This window comes from Fukomys damarensis, unplaced genomic scaffold, assembly GCF_012274545.1.
Source record: "Fukomys damarensis isolate Sample0158 unplaced genomic scaffold, DMR_v1.0_HiC HiC_scaffold_21, whole genome shotgun sequence".
NCBI lineage: Eukaryota > Metazoa > Chordata > Mammalia > Rodentia > Bathyergidae > Fukomys > Fukomys damarensis.
Window position 1 is genome coordinate 17,471,435 of NW_022900933.1, and position 18,975 is coordinate 17,490,409.

The 18,975-nt window shown below is 45.2% G+C and overlaps 1 long non-coding RNA gene across 2 annotated transcripts; it reads left to right on the forward strand.

Moving 5' to 3' along the window:
- Positions 1-4,553: 4,553 nt before the first annotated feature.
- Positions 4,554-18,575, forward strand: LOC104877153. 2 transcript variants are annotated; one of them, XR_784526.1, is made up of 3 exons: positions 4,554-4,659; positions 5,554-5,755; positions 18,516-18,575. It is a non-coding gene; the product is annotated as an uncharacterized LOC104877153 (long non-coding RNA). The 2 variants fall into 2 exon arrangements; XR_784527.1 differs by lacking the exon at positions 18,516-18,575 and adding an exon at positions 12,109-12,162.
- Positions 18,576-18,975: the final 400 nt, after the last annotated feature.

An 18,975-nucleotide genomic window follows, 5' to 3' on the forward strand; every position in this document is an offset into this window, starting at 1 on the left:
GTGGGAGAGAAATGACAGGGAGTGACCCAAGCTGAGGTCAGTCACAGAGGGCCTTGTTAGTCATATTAAATGCCGAGGAATCTGGACTTTAGGGAGACACGAAATAATTTCATTAGGGCATAACAGGATCATATTGGCAGTTCTTCAGGAAGGTCATCTTAGGAAGAGCAGGCTTTCAGTGGAGACAGGGATGGAGGTGCAGTCTCAGAGAACAGGTAAGAAGATCCTGCAGTCCACTAGGTGTGCCTGGATAGGGAAGGGGCTCTTGGGGAGACAGGGGTGGGTGCATTTGAGAACCATGTAAGATGTGGTATAAACAGGAAAGGAGTGAAGGAGAGGTGGTGTAAAGGTACAGGGCAGAGCTCTGACTTGTGGGTTGAGCAACTGGAAGGAGCGTTCTATGCACCTGGTACTCAGGCAAAACAGGAGAAGTAAATTGAGACAGTGTGCTCAGTTTGAGACATGCTGAGTCTCAGGGTGTGCAGAACATCGGGGAAGAAGTTCAGGGAGCATTTGAATCTAAGGGTCCGGAGCTTGGGTGATGAAGTCTGGTGCTGCTGACTGGGGATTCATGAGCACACAGGTGGTATTTGCAGTTGTGATGGTGGAAAGTTGAATGGAAAGTTATCCCTGCTCCTGAGGATCTACAAGTCTAGTGTAGGGCAGAGACCAGGCATGCAATGGACAATGAAACTCGGGGTGAAGGGATGCAACAGAGGTCTTTGTAAGGTTCAGGGGTGGCACAAAGCCAGGGCAGGTTAAGGAAGGTTTGACAGAAGAGGGGCAAGGCCTAGAGAGAGCAAGGTAAATGGATCAGCCAGCAGGGAAGGCGGGGGTCCATGTGGAGCGCATGCACAAAGGCATAGCAATGACAGCAGCACCGCCCAGCCAGGGAAGTGCTGGTCTCTGGAGCAGTTCAAGTGCTTGTCTGAGATAGGAGGCAGCAGCTGCCCTTGAGGACTTGGAGGAAGCACTTGTCTATCAATATCTTAGCAGTGCACACAGGGCTCCCAGAGCCCATTTTACATTGCCCAGGGTTTCATAATGAGGGATTTAAAAAATTCAAAGTATTGTTTGTCATGGCAGCTTTCAACTATATACAAACAGAGTAAATAGCCCACAAACCCGCATGTCTTTATCATCCAGTTTCAGTATTCACATTCTGCCAGTCTTTGTTCATGACATCCTTTCTTCTTCTTTACATGGCCTGAGTATTATTTTTGAGTAGACAGAAGAGAATAAGGAGGTACTCATTACCTAGTGCCAAGAAACAGCAGTTTAAGGTCACTCCTTCCCACCCCTGTGCTGTCCCCTACCTGTTCACTGGCTCTCCATGTTACTCTGAAGCCAAATCATGACATCAGACCATTTCACCTATGAAAAAGTCAATGAATACATCTTTAATAGGTGTAATAGGATTGTCACAGCCAATGAAATGAACACTAATTCATATAGTGGTGTTTTGAAAATCATGAGGAGGTGGTGTTTAGTAAAGCTACAAACCCTGAGGATAGATCTGACTCTGTCACCAGCCACCCTGGGTAAGACTGGGTGACCAGGATGGAGAAGGAGCCAGAGGACGTGGACAAGTAGTCAGGGACATGCAGGATTGTGAGGGAGGCAGCTTGTGGGGCCAGGAAATGCTGGGAGGGGTGGGATTCAGCCCTAATGGATGGCCAGGGCAGGCAGGAAGTGGTAGAAGGAAGGATAGAGAAGGAGAGAGGGAAAGGGGAGGGAGGGAGAGACAGAGGGGGGAGAGAGAGGGAGGGAGAAAGAGGGTGAGGCAGGGGAGGGAGAGAGAGAGAGAGAGGGAGAGGAGCTGAAGCTTAAAAAAGGGCCAAGGATTTAGTTCCATGCTTCTGCTGCTTGCCTTTCAAGCGCAAGGTCCTGTGTTGGATCCCTGGTACAAAAAAAAAAAAGAGGAAGCACGGGGAGCTGCTTGCCTTTCAAGCGCAAGGTCCTGTGTTGGATCCCTGGTACAAAAAAAAAAAAGGAGGAAGCACGGCACACCCACAGTACACCAGGTCCCGGGCCACTGCCCTGCCCCTCTGGTTTCCAGGAGAGGGGCTCCCTCATCGTGCCTGGCCTTTTGCTCACCACTCCTGGGACTTTTTTCGTGGGTCAGGAGAGGTAGGGATAGGTGTGTGCACATGTGTGTTAGAAAGAGCAGGGACTCTGAGCCTGGTGGAAGGACAGAGTGTGTGTGGCAGAGCCCAAGAGTGTCCAGGATGGGGTTCACCGAGGTGAGGGTGCAGGCTGGCTGCAGAGCCAGCAGGCTGCAGTGAGGCTAAGGTTGCAGGAATCTTGGGTCTGCCCACGAGGCTTCATCCATCCCACAGGGGCTGGTGCACAGGGCACCCCCAGTGTCCTGTGTGGGGGGATGGGAGGAGGTAGCCTCTCAGGAAAGCTTAGGAAAGCCATGAATGCTTAGCACAGGAAAGAAATGGAAATCATGAAGGCCCAACATAAGAAAGAAATGCAACCCATGAAACAGATTCAAACTGATATCTAGGAGATTAAAAACTCTATTAAAAGTATACACCACAGACTAACCCAATCTGAAGACAGAATATCAGATATAGAAGACAGGATGGTGGTCAGTGACTATGAAAAGAGATCTCTTAAAAATAGCAAGGGACCATGAGAAACCAATCCAACAACTCCTAGATGACTCAAAGAAGAATAATATTAGATTAATAGGAGTCAAAAAAAAGCAGGAGAAAGCAAAATGACATAAAAAACTGTTCACAGAAGTAATGGCAGAAAACTTCCCAAACAGAGCAAAAGAACTTGACATACAGATAAGTGAGGCATATAGGACTCTAACTAGTTATGATAAAAAAAATCTACACCTAGACATTTAATAATTAAGATCCTGGAAACCCAACAGAAGTACAAAATACTACAAGAAGTTAGAAGAAACAAATTACATCCAAAGGAAAGTCCATCAGAATCACAACAGACTTTTCAACAAAAACCCTCAAGTCATGGAGAGCGTGAAGTGAGGTATTTCAAGCTTCAAAGGAAAACAACCTCCTGCCTAGGCTGATGTATCCTGCAAAACTATCTTTCAAAATTGATGCACAAATAAGATACTTTCATGACTAAGAACACCTGAGAAACTTCATGAATATCAAACCAGCACACCAAACAACTTTTTAAAATATCCTAGAAAAAGACAATGAAGGTCACAACTCCATGAGGCCCAGAAGAGCAAATCTAATGGGCAAGAATTTAAAGGGAGAGGGAGAAAAATAAAAAAAGAACCAACAACAGGAAAATAACATGACAATGATAATCAATACATATCAGTTATAACCATCAATGTCAATGGCCTTAATTCACCCATCAAAAGAAATAGACTGTCAGAATGGATAAAGAAGCAAAATCCAACAATATGCTGTAACAAATCCTCAGCACGGGAATTAGCACAAAGAATCAATAATTGGAACCTCACATTTTAAAAAAAAAGTTTCTGCACTGCCAGAGAAATCACAAACAGAGCTAAGAGACAACCCACAATGTGGGAAAAAATTTTTACCAGATGCTCCTCAGACAAAGATCTACTATCTAGAATATCTAAAGAATTTTTAAAAAATCAGAGTGCAGACTGGTGTAACCACTGTGGAAAGCAATATGGAGATACTGAAAACAACTAGGATTAGAAGTCCCATTTAACCTAGCTATTCCTCTGCTGGGTACCTTTCCAAAAGAATTAAAAGAATTATATCACAGTGATACGTGCTCACCCATGTTTATAGCGGCAGTTTGTAATAGCTAAAATTTGGAGACAGCCCAATGCCTATCAACTAGATACTTGATAAAGAAGATGTGTTTTTTTAGAAAATAAAATGGAGTACTACTCAGCCATAAAGAATGAGAAAAGACTGGATGCACATTGAGGCCATATTCTTTTTTTTTTTTTTTTGCTGTACCGGAGATCAAAGTCCAGACCTTGTGCTTGCAAGGCAGGCATGGTGCCACTGAGCTAAATCCCTGGCCCCAAGGCCATATTCTTAAGTGAAATTAATGTCACACATGTGTAAACGCCGAATAATTTCTCTGGTGTGAAAAACTAAAAGTGTAAATAAGGATCAAAAGGTATAATTGATATTGTATAATAGGAAGAAATGTCTAAAAGAGTAGAGGAAGTGGGAGCGAAAGGTAAAAAGGGAAAAGAAAAAAATATGTAAAAAGGAAAAACAAGGAGAAAGCCTTTGTAGATAGGGAAGGGTGGAGGGGCTGAAGAGAAGGCTGGGGAATGGGGAAAACTAAGATCCTAGGTAAAGGTACAAGATCTCAATGATGAATGTAACCGTATTGTATGCCTAAAATGTACCAATAAACTTATTAAAGTTTTTTTTTTTAAAGCATAGGGAAAGTGACCCAAGGAGGTGGGGTGGAGAAGGGGCCCCGGGGTGGGGGAGCAGACTCAGAGTCCCCGGGTGGGTGCTGACTCCTCTGGAAACCTGAGGATGATGTCACTGGCACAAAGGAGAACTCTGACTCCTCTGGAAACCTGAGGATGATGTCACTGGCACAAAGGAGAACTCTGAGGCTGGAGAGTGATTTCCTTCAGGGCTTCAGTGGAAGAGGGCGACAGAAGTATGGCAACAGACACCCAGACTGCCTGGACAGTCCACAAGCCCCTAGTTCCAGGTGAAGTCCCCAAGCCTCACTCTCCCAGGCCAATCTCTACCCTTTCTTTTGTCACTGGGAATTGAAGTCAGGACCTTGAGCTTGTGAGGCAGGCGGTGGCACCACTGAGCTAAATCCAGGGCCCCAAACCTTTTTCTGCTCTGCTTAGCCAAATTCACATCCTGTCAGCTGGTGGATTCCCCCTGAGGCAAACAGGTTACAGTGGACGGAGTCCTGTTCCGCTCTACAACTCCTGCAGTTGCCGGCCATTTGACAAAGCCTCCAGTGAATATTGGCAGAGCACTTTGTTCCTGGTTGTCATGGCCTGGATTGCAAGAGACCCCAGGTCCAGTAAGGATCTGTCCTAGGGAAGCATCTTTTTCTGCAGTTTCTTATTTGATTTTGCTATTGTTGCTGCTTTGTTTGTTTTTTGAGACAGGGACTCACTGTGTAGTTCAGGCTGGCCTTGAACTCACTATGTAGCTCATACTGGCTTGAACTCACAGTGATCCTCCTGCCTCAGCTGCCCGAGTGCTAGAATTCTAGGCATTCGCCACCAGACCCGGCTTGCAGTTTCTTATTTGAAACAGCACACGTTGGAGGTGAGCCACACTGATGAGACTAGACGCCATGGCTGGTGGCTACATGAGACCTAGGGGTTGAGGGTGCCAGCAGCATGGCTTCCCAGATTGCCAGCTTGGGGTTAGCAAAAGGAGGTATAGATTGAATGAACCAGACCCCGGGACAGTTCTTTATCTGCAGTAGTAATCACCACAGCTAACGTGTTGAGAGTATGTTTATGCCAATATTTCTAAGCACTGAGAGTATGTTTATGCCAATATTTCTAAGCACTGGTTTAACCCAGATTCAAAACACACATCATCTAATGTAAAAACATTATTCCTGATTTTACAGACGTAGACACTACAAGATGACATCACTCGGCTAAGGTCACACAGTTTCTGGGGCCAGTGTCCTGCTTTGCCTTTGTGAAGAAGAGGGAAGCTGCCCTACACTTCTCTCAAGAGAAAACGAGCTGATGTCAGGGATCCTTTCAAGAAAGCAGATTTCAGGGCCATTGCTGACATCACTACCCATTCAGCAAAATGTCCCAAAGGTGAATGCACTTCTGTGTCTCTGGTTTCACTTTTCAGTGCACGGTATGAACGATGCTTACTATACTGACCTTCAGCCACCAAAGGAAGGTGAATTTGCATTTTGCAAGCTCAGTCTAGTAGGTGGGGGAGTAACACGTTTTAAAAACATTTTGATGAAAATCAAATTGCTAAACTGTCCAAGGAATGAGCTTCCTATCTAGAAACTTGTCTACCTTGGAGACCCATGCACTCCGGGAGCATTAGTTTGAAAAGTGCTCTCTGGAGGACCCTGTTCTTATGTCACCAGTGGCATTATGGTGTCAGGAAGCAGGAAAGACAATTTTTCTCCACTATTTCCCTGACAAGTATCCCCTGAAGCTGATGGAGGTCACATGTTAGCATTCTTTTTCTTCCAGGGGACTTAGACTGAAATTCCCCAAATGTTTGGGATCTTACAGTGCTAGGCAGCCGGCAGTTTCCTCAGCAGTTTCGCCCCTCCTTACACAAAGCCATCACTGTTGCGGAAAATGAGGGCCCTGTGATCACTTGGCACCACCTCCTGCCTGGCATTTGCGTGGGAGAAGAACTTTTCTTTCTCCCTGGCAATGGATTCTGATCATAAAATAGGTCCCTTTCAGATCAACGGCTTCCCATAGGATGACTTCGTCCAGAGGAAGGAACTGAATGGTACAACACAGTGATTTTCTGGGGAAGCCTGGTAATGTCACTGAGAAATCTTGAGAGGCCTGTGCAGGCCTCAGTGCTCGCGGCTTCACCTGTACCCTCACTGCCGTCATCTCTCATCCAGGCCTCCCTCCTATTGTCCTGGCCTGCTCCTTGAATTTGTTTCAAAGAGTAGCATATTTGGTCCTTAGCCACTGTGACAGGCACCCTGTATTTAGTGGTTTAGATTTCTGGCCTTATCTTTTTTTTTTTTTTTTTGACAGGCTCTCACTATGTAGTTGAGACTGTCCTGGAACTCACTATGTAGCCCAGGCTGGTCTCAAATTCACAGCGATCCTCCTGCCTCAGCCTCCCGAGTGCTGGGATTACAGGTGTGCACCACCATGCCCGGCACTGGTCTTACCTTTAAATGTGGTTATAATGGTCCTTCACTAAAGATAACATTCCCCTGAATAACTTTCCTAAAAAATTAATATTGGTACATACCATGGTTTGGATCCTGAAAGTCTCCTAAGCCTATGTGTTATAGGCTTGATCCCCAGCCAGTGGAGCTCTTAGTAGGTGGCAGAAACTTTAGAAGGCAGGGCATAGTGGAAGGAAGTTAGGTCATTAGAGGAATGTGTCTTTGAAGGGGATTATGGGAGCGCAGCCCGCTTCCTCTTCCAGTCTCTCTTTTTCTGCCTCATGTTCATCAGATAAACAGCTTCTTCACCATGTGCTTTCACCACAAAATGTTGCTTGGCCACAGGCCCAAAGCAAGGAAGTCAGCCAATCATGGACTGAACCTTCCAAACGGAGAGCCAAAAATAGCCTTTTTCTCTTCATTAGTTAATTTTCTCAGTTGCTTGTTAAATAATGGAAAGCCTAGTAGTAATGGTTAGCTTATAGGACAGGCACAGCACTATATTATTAACTAAAATACAGATAATGCTTGCATTTCTCTAGTTTTTTTTGGTATCAGGGATCAAACTCCGGTCCTTGCATTTGCAAGGCAGACAGTGGTGGAACCACTGAGCTAAAACCCTGGCCCTCAGGTTGCATTTTGTTTTCCTGTCTCCTGTGATCTATGAAGTTTTCTTCTTTTTCATGATCTTGACACTGAGGTGTTTTATGGCGTGCCTCTCATTTGGGTTTGTCTGAAGCAGTCTCCTGATTAGGCCATGGTTATGGGTTTCTGGGAAGAAATACCAAAAATGCCGTTTTTCTTTGCACCTTATGGGGAGGTACATGAGGTCAACGTGACTTACCAATTGTGAGGTTAACTTTGACCAAATGGTTAAGGTGGCTCTGGCAGTTTCTCCACTGTCAAGCTCCTGTTTTCCCTTTTCTTCACTCTACTAGTGGAAGTGACTCCCTAGGTCCAGCCCACACTGAAAGGGTGGAGAATGAAGCCCTTTTTCCTAGAGCAAATAAAGCAAATTGTCTTGCCTCTGTGATGTATTTATATATTCAGTTATTTTCTTAATCAGTATGGACTCATGGATATTTATGTTTTTCTTTGGATTGTAGTCTCCTACTGTTCTTATCTTGTTTCTTAAATTGTTCTAGCCTTAGTCATTGGGATTCTTTCAGTTTGACTCCCATGCCCTTTTGACACACCCCGATTTTGTTTTCCTTCCATTTCCTCACTTTCTGGTACTTCGTGTTCCAGGCTCACTTTGTATTTTCCCTACTTTAGCCCCAGAACAAGTTCTTTCTTTGAGGAGCCCTACTCCTTTTACAGAGGAATGGGATTTAGAAACCAGGTCTGTAACTGCTGGGTGTGCTCACTGCTTCTGGATTGTCATTGCTTAGGTAGGAAAAGCTATCTATGTACTTATCCATGTGTGGACATGTCCTCCCTCTTTCCTCTTCCTCCTCCTCCTCCTTCCTCTCTCCCTCTCTCTCTCTCTCTCCTGTTTGAGACAGGGTCTCATTATGTAGTTCAGGCTGGCCTTGAACTCCCAGAGATCTCCCTGCCTCAGTCTTTTGAGTGGTGGGATTACAGGTGTGCACTGCCATGCCCTGTGGGCGTACATTTATTTCTGTATCTATCTGTATAAATACTTAAATAAAAGTAGGTTCATACTAATAGCTCTGATTCTAATCCAGCCTCACAGGGTTCATTCTAAGTCCCCACCTTCTCTCATTGTCACTTCTTTCACTGACAGTGAGACAGCTGACTCCATGATCTACAGTTTATTGACTCATTCATTCAACCCTAGCATACACCCAAGGTAGTCTGAGAACTGCTAATCCATACCTCTGTGGGAAAGCACTTATTAACTAAGGTGCAGAATTTTTGCAGAGTTCTTTTTGTCTTTAGCGTCACAGATTTCAATCCCCACGTAATTTTTCGTGGTAATTTAGGACAGCTCTCTTTTCTCCTTGATGGGCACATGACAATATTTTTAAAGCAATAGAATATCTGGCTTCTCCTTTGACTGTACCATTGTGTGAGGGATGAAGCAACCATGGCCTGCAGAGGTTGAACTGTTTCCTAAGGTCACCCGATCTGCTGGATCTACGATCAGAATATGGGGTTTTAGTACCTTTGCTGGAGTTGCTGTGTTCGTAGTGGGTCTGGGCTGCAGAGCTAGCTGCAGAGCCAATAGAACATCTGATCAAAGACGGTGAAGCAGGTCTGAGCAGCTTGAATCATCAGATGTCAGTGGAAGGGAAGCTTAGCGATCCCATGGCTCCGCCCACTTCCCTTACAGAGGGGGAAATGGAGACCTAGAGACATGATCCTGACCAAGAGGAGCCAGCTGGTCGGTGGGACAGGATGCAGGACTTTGCACTCCCATATTTGTATTCTTCCCACCACACTGTGTGGGCTGTGGGGAAGGAAGGTCACGGGTCTTCTAAAGAAAAAAGCCTTTTAAATTGTTTCAACAGGGTTAGGAGAATTTACTGTCATTGTCTAAACAGAGGAGTAGAACCAATTCCTTCATACTTGGAGCAGCTCAGCATGTGCAGAGAGCCGATGAAGAAATGCTGAATAGTTCTGGGAACTTAGTCTCTGCATATCACAGCAGTAGCGACCTCATCCAGAAGTGGTGACTAGAAGGATGTTGTGAATTCTAGATCTACCATAGTTAAGTAGCATCGTGTTGATTTCTCTTGTTATCCACCCAGCACCTAAAATGCTGAGGATAGTACTATCTTCCTTGCTCAGGTCATAGGGCAATGATAGTGAACCTTTTAGCATCTGACTGCCCAAACTGCAACAAACCCAAAATGATTTATTGCAGAGTGCCAAAATTGCAATTAAACCTGAAAACTGATGTTTTAGTTTAGACAAATCAACTGTTATCCAGTGCTCAGCTACTGGGGCAACTTGGCTCCAGTGTGGATAGAGAGGGCTCTGCTCGCCCACAGGGGCACAGCCACTGTCAGAGGGAAATTTTAAGCCTTTCTACTGAGTTATGGAAGGCATCAAAGGCTTTCCTTCTTTCCCTCTTTCTTCCTCTCCCTCACCCCTTTCTTCCTTTCCTTCTTTCTTTCTCTCCACCCCCAACTGCTAGCTTCCTAATCTTCAGAGTAGCACATGGAATAGAATAGGAATTCAATAAATATTTACAGAATGAATGAAGGAAGGATGATAGAAAATGCTTCTGGCAAAAGTACTCTGCTATCTCTAAAGCACTGTGCAGATGTAAGGGGATGTCAATGGTATTAACTAATGCTCTTCCCTTGGGCGAGTTGCCTAATCTGCACTTTAGCCTCCCCATCTGCAATCCAGGACGTTCCAGGCTCATTTTACATTTTGAATTAAATTAGATGACTTCAAAGGTACCTTTCATATCTGTAATTCTGTAATTTCAATGTTCACTGATTATTGTAAAAAGTATTATGAGTCTTTCCGCATTGATTTAAAGTACAAAAGCATCACATTCCATCATGGACTAGAGCAAGAATGAAATTGAATTCTTTGCATCTGTGAATCCTAATCGATTGATAGTGGCTGCCTGGAGTGCAGGGTTGAGAGGCTCTGCAGATCAGTGGTATAGATTAGTGATGTCTGTCATGGACACAGAATACAAGATAGCTGCAAGCATGCAACTTCCAATTAGATGCTTAAAATAGCCCTGGAATTTCTGGAAAATTATTTTTGTATGATAATAGAGAGACCACTGGATGGGGCCTGGGTTTCCTAAAGGTGAACACAGGTTTGAAGTGAGACTTGTCACCTTTCTGCCTTTGAGTGCCTCTTTTTTTTTTTTTTAACCTATCAGGGAAATTAAGAAGATTAACATAATTGACTGAGTGGTAAAAATGAAATCCAGACTCAGGATCTTTCTACTACCCTGAGACTCAAATGAACATATAGTATATGTTCTTGAAGAAAATGAGAATGTAGACTGACATAAAAGTTCTCCACATAAAATGAACCTATTTACCCAGTAACTGTTGGGTCTTAAACACCTATGATGTGCTAAGTGGCCCAGGTAAATGGCCCAGCCCCCAAAACAGTGATGTCCCAGGACCAAAGCCTTTTCCTGCCTTTCTCATTGTTCCTTACAGTGGCAGCCAAACCACTGACAGATGAGCACCTAATGGGTCCATGAACTCTGTGATTTGACCCATATTTCTGGAGTCTACCCTAGTGATGCAGAAATAGTAAGTTTGGGGTCTGATTCACAGAATTCCTGAAGGCATTATACAAGTGAGGCTCCTTAAATCTCTATTGCACTGAAGGAAGGCCTGCCAACCAAGGAGAGCCCTTCACAGCCATTGGAACCATCCCATTGCTCAGTGTACTTTGGAATCTGTGTTAACTTTCCATGTTGTAACAAATATCCAAGGTACTATTTTGTTGTTTTTTTGAGACAGGATCTCATTATGTAGTTCAGGCTGGTCTCGAACTTGTGGTGGTCCTCCTGCTTCAGCCCTTTGAGTGCTGGATTACAGGTGTATGCCACTGTGCCTGGCCCAAGATACTTTAACTTAAAAAGTGGAAAGGGTTATTCTGGCTCAATTTTGGAGTTTTCAGTCTGTGACCTATTGGCCCCATTGACTGTGGGACTGTGGTAAGGTAGCTCATCATGGTGGAGAACACATGGCAAAGCCTCTCATCTCATGGCCAGAATACAAAAGAGAGGAGGAGGAAGGGGCTAAGATCCCACTGTCCCCTTCAAAGAAACACACTCAGTGGTCTGAAGACCTCTCTGTAGGCCCTACTTCTTTAGGATTTTGGAACCTCCCAACAGTGCCACAGGCTGGGGACCACACCTTTACCATGTGGGCCTTTGGATGATGTTCCAGACCCAAACTCCAGCCAGACCGAAGCATGCTATGAGTGCGAGGCTGTTTCTCTTCTTCCCTATCTGCATGGGAATGTGGTGAGGCCTCTGCATCTTGATTTGAGGGTCATTGTGTATTGATCTCCTCACCTACACCACCCTGGCATCATTTCATGGGTGGCCATAAGTGTGTCTTCTGGAGGATTGATATGACAACCTTGACCCTCTTCTCCTCCATTTGGCCCTTTGCTTAGCAATGCAAGCTCTCAATTATCTTCTCCTTATTTTTCTCATTGAGTTTATTGGTACAGTTTAGGGATACAGTACAGTTACATTCATCATTGGGATCTTGTACCTTTACATGGCAGGTCTTGGTTCTCAGTTTTTCCCCTTATCCCTGCCCTCTTCTCACCCCCTCCTTCCTTCCCTATTTACAAATACTTTATTTCCATTTTTTCTCCTAGGATTGGTCTTTCTGTACCATCCAGGCAGTTCCTGAAAAGACTATGCTAACTCAGTGAGTGATTATTTTCAGGGGTCAAAATAGCTTTTATCCTGTCCCAGATATGACACAGTCACTTCCTCAATAGAGCCATCACTCCAAGAGGAACAAGAAGTCCTTGTAATGGAGCCAAGAAGGTCACATGACCTGGCAGTTGGGGGCCTCATGAGTTCTTGTTTCCCCTTAAACTGTTTTCAAGGACTTGTGCACCAAAGCCTGCCTGTGATGGGCAAGCCATCCAGAACTTACTCCCTTATGGGGTTTCAGTCCAGAATTGTTCCTTCAGGGAACGAATATTTGATGAATGAATAATGGGATGGGTGTTTAGTGAAAATTTCTGTGGAACATCCTTGGTGGCTGCAGAGTGATAAACCTAACATGCATGTGCTTTTACAACAGAAAATCAGGGAATTCCCATGATTCCACTATCTCTGCCTCATTGCCACCTCTAAGAAAGAAAGGTCATAAAGTTTTAACAAGCAGTCCAATTTGCTAACTGGGGAATTCCTTGGCCTTGTCTGGAGCCAAAATGGAGTAAAGAGTGGGAAGCAGAGGGATGAAATATATTTCCTCAGAATTCAGTCAGGCAGAAGAGAAGGGCATTTGTGAAGGATGAACCTCAGTCCTAACACCAGCTTCAGACTCTCAGAGCAAACAGACACGTGGTCAGGTTTTATTGGGAAGTAAGCAGGTGCTCTGGCAGAGGAAAATATGATTTAGGCCCCATGAAGCAGCAAGGGCACGGGAACTGAGGAAGGTCTTTGAGAGGCCCAGAGAAGAGGAAAATTAGCTGAGTCAGAAGCCAGCAGAGGAACCTGAGGAGAGGAACTTGGTCTGCAGAGTTCAAGGCAACTTCACACGGGGAGACAGTTGGGTATTTTTTTAATCTTGAATTTTCAGTGCCTTGAAAATCTTTAGGAGATGCGGAGGGATTTTACATTTATCTAGTGAAACCTTCCAACAAACTAAAAGTCAATGAATAAATCACCATTCATGCTAGGAAAATCCTTCAGGACACCAGGAACCCTTCACTCCACGAATACAACAGCAGATAAACCCAAAGATCCCAGAGATTTTGACCTAGGGAAGAATCGAAGCTGGCTGTCAGTTAGGGGGCAACATAGCTTCTATTGGTAGTAGGGGCACAGAGAAGGCCATCCTGCTCAGCAATGGACATCAGTTAATTGATTAGAATGCCCAGTTGCAGGTGGCAGAGTTCACTCTTGGAGTTAAGCCAGAAGAGGTGTATTTGGGGGTGGTGGGAGAATTGCAGACTTGTCAGGAAAGCTAGAGGAACAGGCTCCAAGCTGAATTCTGTGAACAGCCCTTAGGCCACACAGCATGGCTATGTTGGTAAGGAGCCGCTGCCACTGCCAATCGTAGATGTGCTTACCTCTACTGAAAGCAAGGAGCTATACTGCCTCTCACCACTGCACCTGCTACAACCTGGACTCATAAAATGTGTGCCTGCACTCTTCCCCTCTCCTCACAGGGCTTATGTCCAAATCAACATGTCATGTGGCAAAACCTAAGCCACATATCTGTACCAGAAGCAAGGAAAGCTGAGAAATGTCTAAACACACATATGGGCGTGCACACACACATACACACACACTCGTTGTGAATGTCCTTAAAAAGTGGAGAGACTGTGTAAAGACTTTTGGGAAGTTGGGATGGTAGGTAGACACCACAAGCTGTGGCCTGGGTACCTTAGAAAAATTAATTCGCACAGAGCACCCTACTGTGTATGGGAAATGACAGGTTCCGTGGTGGGCCTCCCTCAACAGCATCAAGCTTGGTTAGTTTCAGACAGAATGGAGAAGTAAGAAATGTATCCGTTCTAGGTTCTTCACTCAGCCAACCAAAACCACAATCACCCTCTATTTATTTTTAAGATATGAAAAGAGATTTGAGTCAACCAGAGCACTCTTTTGAATATTATGCTACTAGTCCATTTGGAACACTGTGAAAGACACAAACAATCACACGTATGGCTTTTAATCTTGATGGGGAGCCAGGAAAACATATATTTACGTCAGTGTTATAAGCACAGCAGAGTCCTATCTAATAAGCATCAAATGAATAGTATAGACCAGGGGCCTAGGAGCTCAGAGGCCAGACAGCTGTGGTTGGGGTAGCGGGAGGCAGGACCAGAACTGGGCCTTGAATGATGAGTAAGGCTTTCAGACAGTGGAGAGGAAGCAGTAGTGCCAGAGGGTGGTTCGGAATGAGGTGCACTATGCTTGGAGTGGGTGGAGGGCAAGTACCTAAACAAGATCCATGCCAGAGATAGTCAGCTGTAAGTCTGGAAGCAGTGTGGGGTTAGAGTAGAATAATTGTAGGTGACAGCAACAGAAACTTGAGTTGGAACCACACTTTGGAGAATCTTGACTGCTTCATGGATTAGTCAGGACTATTTTAGTTTAGGGATAGATTTATCCAATCAAGTTAAGATAAAAGGGGATTTAACATTTCATCTCATTAAAAAGGCCCAGGGCATGAGTCTGACAACTGACTAGATCCAAGTGCTGAAAAGATATCGTCAAGATTCAGTCTCTCTCTGCCTCTTGGTACTGGATTATCTGTGTTAGTTTCACTTCCCAGCAGGCTTTCTCCATGTAGTGGTTGATCCCTGGCAACTCAAGGCTTACATCATCTCAGAGCTGCAATCTCTTAACAAACACTTCCCGCAGAACTCGGGAGGCTTGTTGACTGGCTCAGCCTGGGTCATGAGCAACTGTCTTCTTGCTCTACCAGGACAATAACCGTGGCCAGGGAATGCAGGGTTTCTCACTGATCGGGTCTGGGACATGATCGAAAGGGCAATTTCAGCTCCTACTCCAGTGATGATCACTGGATGGTGTGAATGCGCTGTCTCTCCCCTCGATGCAGGCAGCAGTTTAGTTCCTAAAATTTCATGTCAAAGGTACTAAGAGAGCGGAAACTCAGTGGAATTCGGGGTTTAGAGGAGGGTGTCTTTGCCAAGTGGTTAGACTAGAGAAGGTCATCAAGGTGGAGCCACTGTGATTGACTCTTGGTGGCTTTTTAAGGAAAGAGAGAGAGACCACACAGAGACACTTTTCTTGTCTCTTGCTGCACCGTGCTCTGTGCAGCCTTAGTGTAGAGGAGGCTCCAAGACCTTGTGCTTCCAGAAGGATGAGTCAAAAATAAACCCCCTGGGCCAGGGATTTAGCTCAGTGGTTCTGCCGCCTGCCTCGCAAGCACAAGGTCTGGACTTTGATCCCCAGTACCAAAATAATAATAATAATAATAATAATAAATGAATAAAAATAACCCCCCTTTCCTTATAAGTAGTCTGATACAGGTGTATTATTGTAGGAGTGAAAAACAGACTACTACAGAGAAGATGCTGTTGGTGCCTGCTGTAGTGTGAACGTCCCCTCCAAAACCCATGTTGGAATTAAATAGCCATTGACAGTACTAAGAAGTGGGCTTTTAAGAGGTGGTTAAGCCACAAGGGCAGAGTCCATTATGTCAAGAGTGTTAGTGAGGGAGTAGGTTTTTGATAAAGGAACAGTTCACCTAATTTGCTCTGCTTGCTCATGCTCATCCGCCTTTCTGCCCACGTTAGGACCCAGCAAGGAGGCTCTCGGCACCATGCTTCAGCCTCTCAATCCTTGAGCCCAGTGAACTTCTACTGTTTATAAATTCCAGGTATTCTCTTAAAGTATCAGAAAACGGACTAAGACCGTGCTCCATCCTTATCCCCTTGACCCGTTCCATTTCCATGGATGCCGGTCCAATTTCCAACTGTTAACACCTGTGTCACGTGGTCCAAGGGCTTCCTCAGACCCACTCCAGAGAGCCCACTCCAGATAGGCCCTGAAGGCCAGCATGCTGGGGCGTTAACACCACCTACCAGCAGTTCTCAACAAGGGGCTGACAGAGTTGGCTTATAAATGCAATCCTCTTGTCTCAGGGTGAGGGAATAACTCAGGCTCATTTCTATTGTGTTTCTCAGGGTTCCCCAGTGGAATTAAATTCCAGTTGCTCTGAGTGGTCCCTTGAATGAAAATACACTTCTTATTTACTTCCTTCCTTTCTTCCTCATTTCTAGTTCCCTAGCGGTGTCTCCTGGGATCACCTCCCATATAAAGTACTTGCCCTTGAATCTCTGTCTTGGTCTGATTTTGGTGAATCTGAGTTAAGATATTCCCTAATAGAAGACCAGGCACTGTTGCCACAGTAAAGGGGATGGACACTGGTTAGGCAGAAATAGTGTCATTTTCTTTTGGTTAAAAGATTTGGGCTTTTCCATTGTCCTAGTGTTTGTTTGCCTCTCCCTAGGGTGGGTAGTGAGTCCCTTGAAGGGAAGGACACAGCTTGTTCACTGACACTGCATTGAGCTACTGAGATCTGGGCTTGCAGCAGAGCAGTTATTAGCTCTCCTATTATGAACAGGTCATTCCAATCAAGGGAGGGTGATAGTGGAGCCAGAGTCCTGTCTATAATTTGCTCCCCATAAAGTGAAAGTGAACAGAAGAGGTCACAGACATTGGGGAATTGGGAGAGAGCTGATTTTTCAGGGGGAGTTTGAGCCACTTCTAGGAGTAAAGGTTCAAAGACACATGATAGTTAGAAAGAGGCCAAGCCTGGGACTTGGTAGGAGTCTGTCCTCCGAGAAGGGTTTGCTGAAGCCATGGGGGCAATGACCAAGTTGAGGAAGAGCTTGTGAAGGGAGAGTGGGGTGGGATCTGGGCCTGCATCTTGGAAACTTTCCAGAGTTAAGAGATCACAGGAGGAGCTAGTGAAGAGGGTATGAACCACAGGAGACCCAGGCCATGTGCTCTCTGCTGCACCAGGAGCTCTGAGCCTGGAGCTCTGAGCCTGAGAGTGGGGGTGTGCAATCTCCAGGGGAGATTGGGGAGCTGTTCCTGAAGCCAGCATGGGGAGGACTGAGGTGGTAACCCTGCAGCTTTTCCAGAGGGATGAGGGTCTCGCCAGTTTGTCCAAAAATATCTTTTCCTGATTCTCCAGGATAGAAATATACCATTATCGGCTTTCGATCTCAGCTTCTTGTTTAAGGGCTAGAAAATCTTGTAGCTATAACCATCTTGGCACCAGAGAGGTTAAAAGGTCAAAACTATAGTATACAAAGAGATAAAGCATGGGACCTAAGGTCTGTCACAAACATCTTGGAGTACTAGGCTCTGAGCTAAGTGTTTTCTTGGGTAATCCCATTTTATTACCCTCATCACCATCGCCAGTCTCCATATTGCAGAGAAAAAAACTGAGGTCCACAGAGGTTAAAGGAATTTTTTCAACCAATGATACATGCTGCTAAGGGCCAGATCAGAAACTTGATCTGAATGGTTTGGCTTCTAAGCTTCTAAGGATGGATCACTTGGGGGGAACTGAGGCAGTACCTAGGAGACACTGGCTTTTGGAAGAGAGACACACAGTGGACTTCTGTATTGGTTTGAGGATCTGGCAATAGTCTTCAATTTAGGACAATCAGTGACCCCTTCAAGCAGGTGAGGGAAGGGTTCTAGAAACTTCATTCAAATCATGCTAAAATTTTAAGATAGAGAGATGGATAATGAATAGCTCAGTTTTTCCTTCCCTGCCTATATTGGCCAACTATCTTGTTGCTCGGACAAAATACCCAACATCCACAATTTATTTGTTTAGGTGTTTTTTTTTTTAAACAGGATCTTGCTACGTAGTTCAGGTTGGCCTTGAACTCACTATGTAGCCCAGGCTGGCCTCAAACTTGGGGTGATCCTCCTGCCTCCACGTCCCAAGTGCTGAGATGACAGGGATCCACTATCATGCCAGGGTTCCAACATCCACAAATGAAAGGAGAGATTTATTTTGGCTCACAATTTTGAAAGGATTCGGTCCGTGGTTGGTCGGCTCCAAGTCAGACAGGTCATGGAGGAAGGGCCTGGTAGAGGACAGCTACTCATCTCACAGCAGGAAACAGAGAGAAAAGAGGAGCCAGGAGGGAGATACAGCCTTCCCAGTCATGTCCCCAGTGACCTTTTGTCTTACCAGGCCCCATGAACTTACAGCACTTCAACTTTGAACTCATCAGTGGATGAGTCTAGCGCCTCCCCATGATCCAATCACCTAAACACATGAGGCTTTTGAGAGGCATTTTAGATCTAAACTATAACTCTGTCCATTACTTCCTGCTGTGCTCTGGCCCAGCCAGCTCACTAGAGAACTTTCTTGGAGAGGCAGCTGCACCGGCTCTGGGTGCTCTTGAAGGCTGTTATTCTGTGGACCCCTTCAGGGGCTTTACCTAGATCCCCTACCTAAAATGGTAGTCTCGCACCCCCTCAGCACCTTTATTTTTTTCGTAGCACATGATTTACACTGTTTATGTATTTATGCCTCCCTCAGTGAAACAGAAGATCCAGAAGAACAGGGTTTCATTTTGTTTGGAGTTGGATTCCCAGACCCTAAAACTGTGCTTAGCACATAATAAATGCTAATACATATTTGGTTTTTTTGTTTTTGTTTGTTTGTTTTTGGTACCGGGGATCGAACTCAGGTCCTTGTGCTTGTATGGCAGGGGGCAGAACCACTGAGCTAAATCCCCGGCCTAAAACATATTTGTTGAATTACACTATTTTTTAGCATTGTGCTTGGTCTGCCCATGCATTATCTCACTGAGTCCTCAAAAGCCCACATTTGTTTGCCCACACTGGTCCTTGAGCCAATTTCAATGTGTTGGAAAATAGGAGGGCAGAACCAGAGGTGCCCATGCCCCCCCCCGCCCCATTCTCCCCTCAGGCCTTGGGTGTAAGAAGCCCTCAGAAGAGACCAGGCAGAGTTAACAGGCTGTGAAATTCACAAGGCC